Genomic DNA, 13,608 nt, shown 5'->3' on the forward strand with positions numbered 1-13,608 from the left:
TGTCGAGAGATAGGTTAATAATTAGGACGAATGATAGAATCCATGGACTTAAAATATGCATAGAGATATGGTATTTAGTATATGTTGATAGCCATAGACCACCAGGTTGAAATCTGTAGAATTCATAAAACGCAAAGCAATCGGTCGTGATAAATAATTAGAGAGATTTAATTGTTTCACTGATTTGATTAGTTTGGCATAACCTCGAGAGAGAGTGTCAATGTTACAGCGATTTCTGTCAAACTTATGCGCATTAATTAAGTTCCAATTGTCCAGTTCAATTAGGGGGAAGGTGAACCGAAATTCCAACAAAATCTTTTCAAATTGTTTTTTCTTTTAGTGGTGCAAATTGGTTTCGTGGTTGTGAAATTTAGATTTATTTACATTGAGTTCTTAGTGTTAAATGTTAGATAGGATCCAAAATAAAAATTTTTATACTTTGTGTAGTTAAAAATCAAAGAAACAAATTATTATTGTTTGGTCCCTGAGGACGATACTCGTACTCAGTACATCTTATTATAACTTGAATCGTGCACTTGCGATTATTTCGACTGGAATTGAGAGATTTTTAAAGCAAATTTAAGTGTTAGTATTCCGTCGATCAAGTTTTTGGCGCCGTTGTCGGGGACTGTTGAGATTTTAATTTGTTTTATTTGGTTTTTATCTATTACAATTTTAATCACTCTTTTCCATCTGTGAACTGGAGGATTCTCTTGCAAAGCATGCGACACTCATCTGAAGAACTAGTGCCTTTTGATCCAAAAATCGAGAGAACTTTTCACAGAAGAAGAAGAAGGCAACAACAAGAAGAAATGGAAGAAGAACAAGAACAAGAACAACCAGTTTACAGATCCATGATGGATCTCGCCTTACCGAACATCGAAAGTTCTAGACCAAGCATCATCAGGCCAACTGTAGCGGCAAATCACTTTGAGATAAAACCTGTTATTCTTCAAATGATTCAGAACACACTTCAATTTGGCGGGACTGTCATTGATGAACCATATGTGCACCTCACAAATTTTCTAGAAATTTGTGATACATTCAAGATACAGGGAGTTTCCGATGACGCTATTCGTTTGCGTTTATTCCCTTTTTCACTACGAGATAAGGCGAAAGCATGACTGACAAATTTACCTGCAGGTTCCATCATGACTTGGGATGATCTGGCGAAATCTTTCTTCACCAAATACTTTCCACTATCTAAGTCAATGAAACTAAGAACTGACATCACAACTTTTTCCCAAGGAGAACAGGAAACATTTTATGAAGTATGGGAGCGATACAAAGATCTACTGAGGAGATGTCCACACCACCAATTACCAGACGGTCTTGTGGTACAAACTTTTTATTATGGTCTTTCTCACTCTAATCGTACCATGTTAGATGCAGCAGCAGGTGGAAATTTACTGCGAAAATCGTCAGAGGATGGTTATGAATTAATTGAGGAAATGGCATCTAGTAGCTATCACCCTTTATCTGAAAGGAGTGCAGCCCGGAAATCTAATGGGATTCATCAGGTTGATGCATTCACATCAGTGACCGCTCAACTTGAAGTCATGAACAATAGAATTGAGGAACTGAGTATAGGAAACTCTGTGATGCGAGTTCAAGAAGTGTGGTGTGAAAAATGTGGTGCAGAACATTTCACGAAAGACTGTCAAACATTTTCTCAACCAGAGGGAGTTATGGCAAGTCACATGGGGAATCAAAATCGCCCAAGGAATGACCCATTCTCGAACTCCTATAATCCAGGGTGGAGACAACATCCAAATTTCTCATGGAGTGGACAGAACAATAATCCATATGAGAATCAGAACTACGACAGACAGCCTCAAGAAGGGAAATCGAGTTTAGAGCAGATGATGCAGTAATTCATATCATCTACTGAAACCCGGATGCAGAATCAAGATGCTTCGATAAAGAATCTGGAGAATCAGATAGGGCAATTGGCCAAAACAATTTCCAGCAGAGATCAGGGTACCTTGCCGAGTGACACGGAGAAGAATACGAAGGAGCAGGTAAAAGCAATTGAACTGAGGAGTGGGAAGATAGTAGAGCCTGCACCACAGGTCGAGAAAGATCCAGAATTGGCTACATCAACAAGAATTGCAGGTAAGTCATCTATCCCAACACTTTCACCCACTTCACAAGCAAAAATTTTTGTGCCACCACCTTTTCCTGCAGCCCTGAAGAAGGCAAAACTAGATTCTTAGTTTGGAAAATTCCTAGAAGTATTCAAGAAATTGAATATTAATATTCCCTTTGCCGATGCACTGATGCAAATGCCAAGTTATGCAAAGTTCTTGAAAGAGATCCTCTCCAACAAGAGGAAACTGGAGGAGCATGCAATGATTAGTCTGACTGAGAATTGCTCAGCACTGGTGCAAAATAAAATCCCATTAAAGAAAAAATATCCAGGGAGTTTCTCTTTCCCTTGTGTGATTAATGATTTTCAATTTCATAAAGCTTTATGTGATTTGGGTGCTAGTATAAATCTAATGTCTTACTCTGTGTTTAGGAAATTGAGCTTGGGAGAACCAAAGTCCACCAGAATGTCGTTACAACTGGCAGACAGGTCCATCAAATATCCACGGGGGATAATCGAGGACGTGCTTGAAAAGTGGACAAATTCATCTTCCCCGTGGACTTCGTGGTGCTAGATATGGAAGAGGATTTGGACATGCCACTCATATTGGGTAGACCCTTCCTAGCGACAGGAAAGGCATTAATAGATGTATAGAAGGGAGAGTTGCTGTTAAGAGTGGGAGAAGAGAAAATTTCGTTTGACGTTTTTAATGCTTTAAAATTTTCTCAGAATAATGAAGAATGTTTTCAACTGGATGTAGTGGACTCACTGTTATTTGATTATGTGCAGGATACTTTTCAGGAACCATTAGAAGCTGCACTTATCTCTGAGCAAGTGGACGTTCTCAGTGATGGAATTGAAGAGATGACCGCATATTTGAATGACAACCAGTCATGGAGAAGAGGTGGAAAGCTTAGACTTGAAGACCTTGGCGACCGGAAGGATTTAGTCCTCCAGAAACCAAGCCTTGAGGAACCACCTACTGTGGAATTGAAACCATTACCTGTCCATCTCAAATACATGTTTTTAGGTGAGAATGATAAGTTACCTGTTATAATATCTTCCTTTTTGACAGGTGAGATGGCTGCCAGACTAATGGAGGTTCTCAAAAAACACAAGAGTGTGTTTGCCTGGAAAGTGACGGATATCAAAGGAATCAATCCATCCTTATGCATGCACAAGATTTTAATGGAAGAGAACATCAACCCATTGGTCCAACCACAAATGAGATTGAATCCAAAAATACAGGAAGTTGTAAAAGCTGAAACGATCAAACTTCTGGATGCAGGTATCATTTATCCTATATCCGATAGTCCATGGGTGAGTCCGGTTCAGTGTTTACCAAAGAAGGGGGGAATTACTGTCATACAGAATGAGAAAAATGAACTGATACCCACTAGGACAGTTACAAGTTGGCGTGTGTGCATAGACTATAGAAAACTAAATGACGCAACCCGTAAGGATCATTTTCCACTCCCCTTCATTGATCAAATGCTAGAGAGACTGGCTGGGTATGAGTTTTACTGTTTTTTAGATGGGTATTCAGGATACAATCAAATAGCGATTGCACCTAAAGACCAGGATGAAACGACTTTCACTTGCCCATATGGTACGTTTGCCTATAGACGTATGCATTTTGGGTTATGTAACGCTCCTGCTACATTTCAGAGGTGCATGACTGCCACTTTTTATGATATGGTCGAAATTTTTTTAGAAATTTTCATGGATGATTTCTCTATTTTCGGTAAATCTTTTGATGCATGTCTGCATAACTTGAATTCTGTTTTAATGAGATGCGAGGAGACAAATTTGGTACTGAACTGGGAGAAGTGCCATTTCATGGTGACAGAAGGTATAGTATTGGGTCACCGAATTTCTGAGCAGGGGATCGAGGTGGACAAAGCCAAGGTGCACGTTATTCAAAATTTGCCTCCACCTACGACAGTCAAGGGATTCAAAAGTTTCCTGGGCCATGCCGGTTTCTATCGGCGGTTTATTAAGGATTTTTCAAAAATTGCCAAACCTCTTTCTTCTTTGCTAATGAAAGATGCCCCTTTTGACTTTGATTCAAATTGTTTGCAGGCCTTTGAAGTGTTGAGAGAAAGACTGTTGACTGCACCAATACTTACATCACCGAACTGGGATCTCCCATTTGAAGTCATGTGCGATGCAAGTGACTCTGCTGTTGGCGCAGTGCTTGGCCAATGAATAGACAAGGTATTCAAAACTATTTACTACGCTAGCAAGACTCTTAATGAAGCTCAAGTAAATTATGTCACCACTGAAAAAGAGTTGTTAGCTGTAGTATTTGAACTGGATAAATTTCATTCATAACTCGTACTCTAAAAAATCACAGTATACACAGATCACTCTGCTATTAAAAACTTGTTGGCAAAGAAATATGCGAAACCTAGACTGATTAGGTGGATCTTACTTTTGCAAGAATTTTATTTAGAGATCAGGGATAAGAAAGGTGTTGAAAATATAGTAGCTGATCATCTATCTAGATTAGAATGCATTGCTGATGGTGCAACAAATGAGATAGAGGACATGGATGATTGGTTCCCTGATGAAAAACTTTTTTCCATAGAAAGTTCTCCATGGTATGCTAATTTTGAGAATTATCTAGTCACAAGCACACTCCCACATAATCTGTCTTTCCATCAGAAGAAATTTTTTTTATCAGATGTCAAGCATTATTTTTGGGAGGAACCGTTTTTGTTTAAAATATGTGCTGACTCAATGATCCGGAGATGTGTGGCGGAAGGAGAAATGCAAAGCATCCGCAGTCATTGTCATGATCGTGAGGTAGGTGGCCATGCTGGGCCAGTCAAAACAGCAGCAAAGGTACTTGAATGTGGGTTCTATTGGCCCAATCTCTTTAAGGATGCTCGCTTGTTTGTATTATCTTGTGATAGATGTCAACGGACAGGTAATATCTCAAACCAAAATGAAATGCCTTTAAATAATATCATTGAGTGTGAGATATTTGATGTATGGGGAATCGACTTTATGGGACCATTTCCAATTTCTATGAAAAAAAAATGAGACATGATCTTTGCCCAAGATGAATAAGATTAATTCTTATGGCACTTTAATGCAGTTGACGGCTTGTCTGTTTTATTAGTATTTGAGTTTACTTATTTGGAGCAGTCTTGAGTTAAATAGTCAAAAATAATCTTGTCCTGCAATCTTCTTGGATATCTTCAAGTAATTTGAAAAGTCTTCTAGAGTATTTGAAGATATTTAAGCTTTTGATCAGTTCGAAGTGTTTGTTGTAAAGTTTGAGATCTTCTACCTGTTTTACAATGCTTGGCAATTTAGTTTGTAATTACCAAAACTAAGGGTCCAACAATTTTCTCCTTTTTGGTGATGACAAAACCAATGAAATCCTTCTAAAAATAAGAGATAACAGTTCAAAAGGTCATATATAATAACATAAGAAAGCAGCTAAAGCAGTTATGCAATCATCAAGCAGTTTTGTAATATATTTACACCTTTTAAAAGGATGTAAACATGTAACTATTTTTTAAATCATGATGCTCCACTGCAGCCAGGGCTACTTCTTGTTTTCTTTTTATCTCCATTTTTCTTATCTCCTTCAGCCTTTTTCTTTGATTCCTCTTCCCCCTTTTTTACATCACCCTTTTTCAAATGTAATATGATTTCTTGAAACTGGGCACCAAAATTAGCTTTCATCTTATTGATCATGGCCTCAGTTATTTTCTCTGATTGGTGAATTTGGGTAGATAAATCAGCAGCAGTTACATCCATTTGATTTGAAACTGTTGCAAGCTTAGCTTTACTGTTGATGCCCATGGTTACTAATTTGGACAAATCTCTCACAATTGTACGTCGAAAGTTTTCCATAGCATAAGAATCAGAGGTATTCCTTGTTTATGTATCCTTAACTAGAACCCTGATGGCTTCAAATTGATAATATACAGTAGCATTTAAAATCGGTGGAGAGTCAGAACTAGTTTCAGTGAAAAGATGATGAGAGAGCAACTAGTGACTCTTATCCTTTAATTGAAACACCTGACCTTGTTTTTCTGATGGCCTTGGATTTTCTGGATGTTGAGATTTAGGAGAAGAAGATATTATTGGAGAGGGATCCCTGGTCAATTCAAGTTTTGGAGAAGGATATCTTTCCATTTCTAGTATTGGTGACTCGAATAAGCATCGAGTCATCCATCAACTTGGTTGGACTAGGTGGATATGTTTTTGTTTGTTGTATGATTAGAAATTCTGGCTCTGTATCTGTTTCCATGTGATTGGCTTGTTTCTCAAGAATTTCTAATTCAGTCAAATATCGGACAACTTTGTCCTCATTAGTTATTGATACTTCTGGAATTGGTATTCCAATAGGTATGATGGATGTACAGACATTTGAAAAAACAATAGTTGGAATTTCACTTGTTGAGGAGCTTTCTACAGTAGGTAAGACAACAAATATTTCATGTAAATTGTGTACCTGAGCATCATTAGGTGGTCGAACTATTTTAGAGGACTTGGATGGTGATGGTGACTAGAGAGTATCATCAGTTTTTGGTTGTGATTCTTTTTTGATTCAGTTGCATCAGAGTAATAAATTCTTTATTCATTTTCTTTCATCATTTTTTCTCCTTCACTGTAGCGACCCAATCCGGATCCACTACTAATCAGGGTAAAAGATTAATTAAGCATGCAATAAAATTTAATCAGAGATAAATTGCGGAAACTTAATTAATGCTAGACCGGCAGAATACAACCGGATAAAAATCAATATACAATCCAATTGAAATAATTTAATAACCTAGCTACTACTCTTGCACCTCTTGCTTGGTCACCATCGAATCCCAAATCCCTGTGCAATACCTGCAACTGTCCCGTAAAATGGGGTGTCCAGACAACACAGAAAAACACTGGACATGAGCGCTAAATCTCAATACACCAATACGGGTAAACATACAAACATGATGCATACAAATGAATATCGGGTATCATACGAGTATCAATTCCTTCTTAGTCTAGGCGCCATGGTATGTATCACACTGGGCCATCGCATCAGGAGGTGGCCCCCATACCATAAACAATGGACATAATCGGGACCAAAACTATGGTTCCCATCCACACATGCAATGGGGATGAGCAACCCCTATACTGGGTAAGCCAATAATACCAGCTAAATCAAGATGTAGGCACTGTATCATAACAGGAACATGAAATCATGGCACATACAAATGCAACATATAAGCATGCATACCCGCTGGAAATCTCAGTCAGTACTTACGTAACTTACTAAGGCAGTCCTAGAAGCATCCATATAGGTTCCAAGCCTACCATCCAGTACTACAATGCAAAATACCCATGCATAATCTATTATGATATAAAAGCCTTAAATAAGCTATTACATACTCCCTAATACTTTTAGGGAACTCGGAACATACCTGCATCCGTCGTTAGTCTACTGATGGCGATACCCCCCAAAACTTGGGCACAGCTCCGCTAGTATCCCCGTAGCATCCCACCACTTTCGGCTTTCCAGTAGGATGCCTATAAGTCCTTGAAAACTACTAGAATGGAGAGAGGAGAGGAACTCGATGCACTCAAATCTGAGACTCGACACCACTATTTATAGAGTGAGTTCGGATGGTCCGATCCCACTTTTGGATTGTCCGATCTCTGAATGCGTTACACTTGTCCCTGCCAGCACTTCGGATTGTCCGAAGATGCACTTTGGAATGTCCGATCCCAATATTATGTCATCCGTGATGTCATCAACTCGGACACCTGGCTTGGCCCAGTTCGTAACGTCCGAACCCTTACTTCGGAGCGTATAAACTCTCATAGCTAGACTATTGGATTTCATTTCTTATATTATCTTATCCAATGGAGATCGGATCATCCGATCCCTCCTCGGATCGTCCGAACCTTGCCCTTCTGAACTAGATTAGGGCCTCTAAACTCCACCCCTTTGGATTGTCCAATCCTAGAGTTTAGACCTTCCGATCCATCCGAGAGCTTGGACTCCTCCGGACCATTTTAAATGTTCTGAATCCGATTTTTAACTTCTTAATCTTATTTGAGAATCCCTTAATCAATTTCTAGCCAATTAATCTTGTAAATGGAACTGGGCTACTACACTCTCCCCCACTTAAGAGATTTCGTCCTCGAAATCAAATCCTAAGTAGGAAAACTGCAACAAGGAATAAAGCGTTATTTTATTAAATCTGAACATTTTACAAGATACAATACTGAACCTCAATAAGATCTACCTTCTGGTGCCCCACAATATTCTGTCAAAATACTTTTGATAACTCATATGTCCTTATCAAGCTATAATATTCTTAAATTCTGAACTTATAACTTAGTCTAATCCCATTTTCCAAATGTACTTGAAAAATCATATCTTACCTGTCACGGAAATCTTTCTCGTCAAACATCCTTTGGCTAAAGATTCACGATGTCAATTTCTAACTGCGTAGCTAAAACCAACCACCAAGTTAAACTAAAACTCCTTGTCCAACCATTATATGCGAAATTCATCTATTAGATGTTTTACCCATCTAAAATCCCACATTCATCTGATGCAAAAGCCCATCCGCCCAGATAGAATCTGCTTTTACTCTCGTTTTCGAACAACGGGATACGATCTTACTTGCATTACACTAATGCATCTCAAAGTTGATACCATCTTCTAGCACTTTCCATAGTTCAAGCGACAAGTACCACTGGAAGAGTCAACAAAAACTCAATCATCAATAATTTCGAATTCAAATGACAGTTTAAATACGCAATGCTTGAGCAAAAACACAAGATTGGAGTCATCCTTGAATCCCAATAAATCACATGGAAATTTCCTATGTACTACTATACAATTCTCATGAATCATGCAAGATATCCTTTCAACCCACCCAGTAATCACCTGAAATCCTAGCAGATCTCAGCACAACGATAGTTGGTCTCAATATCTGGTATTTTGCTAAGTCGAGATTCTTCTGGCATCTAATTCCTATGTCAATAATAAATAGTGGTGTTGTTTACTAGGTTGTACAAAATCACCTCATCAGCTCTTGTAACACAATGAATAACAACACCGTCATCATAATATCATCATCCGATAATACAAGCGGTACTTCTAACACTCACTTGGTATCGGCTTGTAATGAAAGAACAATACTGACTTGCGAATCTGAGTTACTGCAACTCAACTAGCCACAAAACATTCTTGCGGAAAATGCAATCACCTAATTGCACCTAGTCCCCAAATAAACTTTGTAAAAACACATGACTCCCGCGAAACTTTTTATGTAATTAATGTTTATCTATCATCCGTCAATATCAAGTAAATAGACATGATACAAACTTTATTGTATCACCTTTTTCCTGATCTTCCACTGGTACTGATATCTCCAGTGAAGTCCACCATTGACAATAGTCTACAGCCTCACTATTGACTAAATGTGCCAAAGTTTTTTTCTCTGAGTCAAGATATCTGAATAAATATCTCTTAGACATAGAACCAGTTACCCCCAATATTGTAGGTTAATTCATTATACTCAAAGGATATCATCATTTGCGAAATGGCAAAGTCTCAGCCAAATCACCCGTGCTATGACAACATTGCTATCAACAATCTCACCTGTCTCTTAAGACAGAAATTTTCAGGTTCAAACCTTAAAATACAATATATACTGTGGGATGATCATGTCAGTTAATACAACCCCTGGTACTAATAGTCCGAATCTAATGTTCACCTGCCTTACGACTCAAGACAGTAGTCCCAGTATTCAAAGCAAGAATACAGTTATTCCTAACTGGCAAAACTAAGTATCATTCATTCCTGACTCTATTGTCTGTATGAACCTAGAATGAGTCATCTGATAATTGAAAAATACCCAAACTCTGTTTGAATCAACCCTGTCAAACTGTTACATCAATGGCCTAGCGCATCAAAAAAGACACCCGTGAAATCAATGACAATAATCCCGCCAGACCCGAAATCACAGACCTCAGCTACTGTCACTTCCCACGTCTAATCACTTGATGTTATCCTGCTAGAGTCCATTGAAACAATTACACTTGTTCTAATGATATTGCAGTCCTAAATCGCCTGAATAGACTGTAAAACTTACTCCTACCTTAGAGTAGATCATTAGCTGAGTATTCTAATAGATCCTACAAGACTGGTCCTAAAAAGTCACATCCTACTCAGCATTGTGATGATTTGAATACTTCCAAAACAACTTACACCACTACAATTTACAAGGTCTCAATCCAAACAGAATGCAACTCTAAGAATCAATCCTGATCATACTAAAGTTCCACGATCATTCATTCAATCTTTTATCCGTGATAAGATGTTCACATTCTGCCAATTATACAAATCACTGAACCCTCTTGAGTGTAAACACTCTATTGGTAAGTGGTAACATTCTCCCAAGGGTAATCTTCCCTTGTCAATTCCCAAAGCACAACCGTCTTCCAGAATTCTAACCAACGTCGCTAGAGTTTCTATTCCACCACGACAGAACTGCAAGTCGTTACAACACAACTATATCATTTATTGATAATACTTGAATGTGGCTCATACTTAGCCTCAAAACATCAATTAAGTTATACCAACCGCTTCCGGTCCCCGATTCCTAATGGAATCTAACAAAATTGATAACATACTATGAACTTAGAGTTTCCTTGATCAATTTATGAAGTCAATGTTCAATCAAGAAATTACTATTTCCCAATAATATTGGGATCACATAAATCTTATACCAAAGATTTACCCTTCCCATCTCTGATAAAGTCAGCTGATACCCACAAGTAATTACTGACACCAACCCTGTACCAATCCGAATCTAATCACCAGAACCATCTAGTACTATCTACGATAGATACTGTAGCATACTTAGTTCTGAACTTACTCTTATCAAAGATAATCCTCTATCTCAGACAATACCTGTCAAAAGAAACCTTAACATGTATCTCTGATTAAATCAGACGATAACCATGCTAAATTCTCTTGGCACTAACTTAGTACCAAAACTAAATCCAATAAATTCAGCTTTCACTGAAAATCATCCTAATAGTTATACCCCTGGCTACAACTATGTAAAATATCAAAACTGAGGTAGCCTTCCCTGTAAGCTCATCTGGAATATACCCTCCCAGAAAAAACCGGCATAGGGTCGCGCTTCCTCACCCATCTCAATCAAACCCTCACAGTCCACAGCCACTGGTATAAACCATTACCGTGCCCATGATGCATCACCTCTTCCCTGGCACTAAACATAGTCAAACGACTAACTAGATAATCCTAGGAAAACACCTAGAACTAACCAACTGGAAACATGCAATTACCCAGCAAGCCACTGTAGTTGAACACTAATCAACTAAGCACTGGATTAACCTCAATAAATTCTCTAATGATCAAATACCAGAATCATTAATCCCAGTTTTGTACAATTCTTATTACAATCTCATGTAAAAGAAAAATCACTAGAATCCATTTACATCGAAGTATGTACAATCTTAAATTGAAACTGGTACAACAAAAGTCTGGAATCATTAACACCAATGATTCAATACTTACAAATGAAATATTGTTTACACCCAAACACAGTATTTATAAGTCAAGTTAATCCAAAAATATCAGTACAATGTCCCAAAGAATCCTATCACATGCTCTGATACCAATAAATTTTGCGACCCAATCCGGATCCACCACTAAAGCTTAAATAAGCATGCAATAAACTTTAATCAGAGATAAATTGCAGAAACTTAATTAATGCTGGACCGGAAGAATACAACCGGATAAAAATCAATATACAACCCAATTGAAATAATTTAATAACCTAGCTATGACTCTTTCACCTTTTGCTTGGTCACCACCGAATCCTAAATCCTTGTGCAAAACCTGCAATTGCCCCGTGAAATAGGGTGTCCAGAAAACAGAGAAAAACACTGGACGTGAGCGCTAAATCTAAATACGCCAATACAGGTAAACATACAAACATGATGCATACAAATGAATATTTGGTATCATACGAGTATCAATTCCTGCTTAGTCTAGGTGACATGGTATGTATCACGCTGGGCCATCGCATCATGAGGTGGCTCCCATACCATAAACCGTGGACATAACCGGGACCAAAACTATGGTTCCCATCCACACATGCAATGGCGCTGAGCAACCCCTATACTGGTTAAGCCAATAATACCAACTAAATCAAGATGTATGCACATGTAGCATACAGGAACATGCAATCATGACCCATAAATGCAATATATAAGCATGCATACCCGTTGACAATCTCAGTCAGTACTTACGTACCTTACTAAGGCAGTCCTAGAAGCATCCATCTAGGTTCCAAGCCTACCATCCAGTACTACAATGAAAAATACACATGCATCATCTATTATTCTCTAAAAGCCTTAACTAAGCTATTACATACTCTCTAATATTTTTAAGGAACTCGGAACATACCTACGTCTGTCATTAGTCCACTGATGGTGATAGCCCCAAAACTTGGGCACATCTCCGTTACTATCCTCGTTGCGTCCCACCAATTTCGGCTTTCCAGTAGGATGCCTATAAGTCCCTGAAAGACTACTACAATGGAGAGAGGAGAGGAACTCGGTGCACTCAAATCTGAGCCTCGGCACCCTTATTTATAGAGTGAGTTCGGATGGTCCGATACCACCTTCGAATCGTACGATCTCTCCATGCGTGACACTTGTCCCTGCCAGCACTTCGGATCATCCGAAGATGCACTTCAGAACATCCAACCCAATATTACGTCATTAGTGATGTCATCAACTCGGACTCCTTGCTTGGCCCGGTTTGTAACGTCCGAACCCTTACTTTGGAGCATCCGAAATCTCATAGCTAGCCAATCGGATTTCATTTCTTATCTTATCTTATCCAATGGAGATCAGATCGTCCGATACTTGCCCTTTCGAACTGGATCAGGGCCTCCGAACTCCACCGCTTTGGATGGTCCGATCCTAGAGTTTAGACCTTCCGATCCATCCAAAATCATGGACTCCTCCGGACCATTTCCGAGTGTTCTGAAACCGATTTTAACTCCTTCATCTTATTTTAGAATCCCTTAATCAAGTTCTAGCCAATTAATCTTGTAAATGGAACTTGGATACTACATTCACCATTGAAAGCTTCAAGATGTTTACCAAGCTTATGTTTTGGTAGATTAAGATCATTTCTCATCATCTGGATGATTGTGGAAACATGATGATCATCCATTTCCAATTGAGAGATCATTGCAGCGTCATCTGCGGCAGTTCAAGCTGTAGGTACAAAGTTTTCTATTTTTCTATGAATCACCATTCAAAGAAGGCTTTCTCAAAGTTTTTGATAAATGAAATCTCTTCTAAGTGCAACTTCTGATACGTTCTGGGTTTCTTCCCATTTGAGTAATAAATCTTCTATCTTACTTAGGCATCCGAGTAACTTTTCTGCTTGAATTGTTGAATAAAGAGTGTTATTTCGGTGATCTACCCATGTATCAAATAGATTCACC

General features: G+C 38.5%; 1 non-coding gene across 1 annotated transcript; it reads right to left on the minus strand.

Moving 5' to 3' along the window:
• Positions 1-1,214: 1,214 nt before the first annotated feature.
• Positions 1,215-1,321, minus strand: LOC140894015 (small nucleolar RNA R71). The gene has a single exon (XR_012153570.1). It is a non-coding gene; the product is annotated as a small nucleolar RNA R71 (small nucleolar RNA).
• Between the last annotated feature and the right edge of the window lie 12,287 nt (positions 1,322-13,608).

The sequence above is a fragment of the Henckelia pumila genome, chromosome 3, assembly GCF_033568475.1.
Source record: "Henckelia pumila isolate YLH828 chromosome 3, ASM3356847v2, whole genome shotgun sequence".
Classification (NCBI taxonomy): domain Eukaryota; kingdom Viridiplantae; phylum Streptophyta; class Magnoliopsida; order Lamiales; family Gesneriaceae; genus Henckelia; species Henckelia pumila.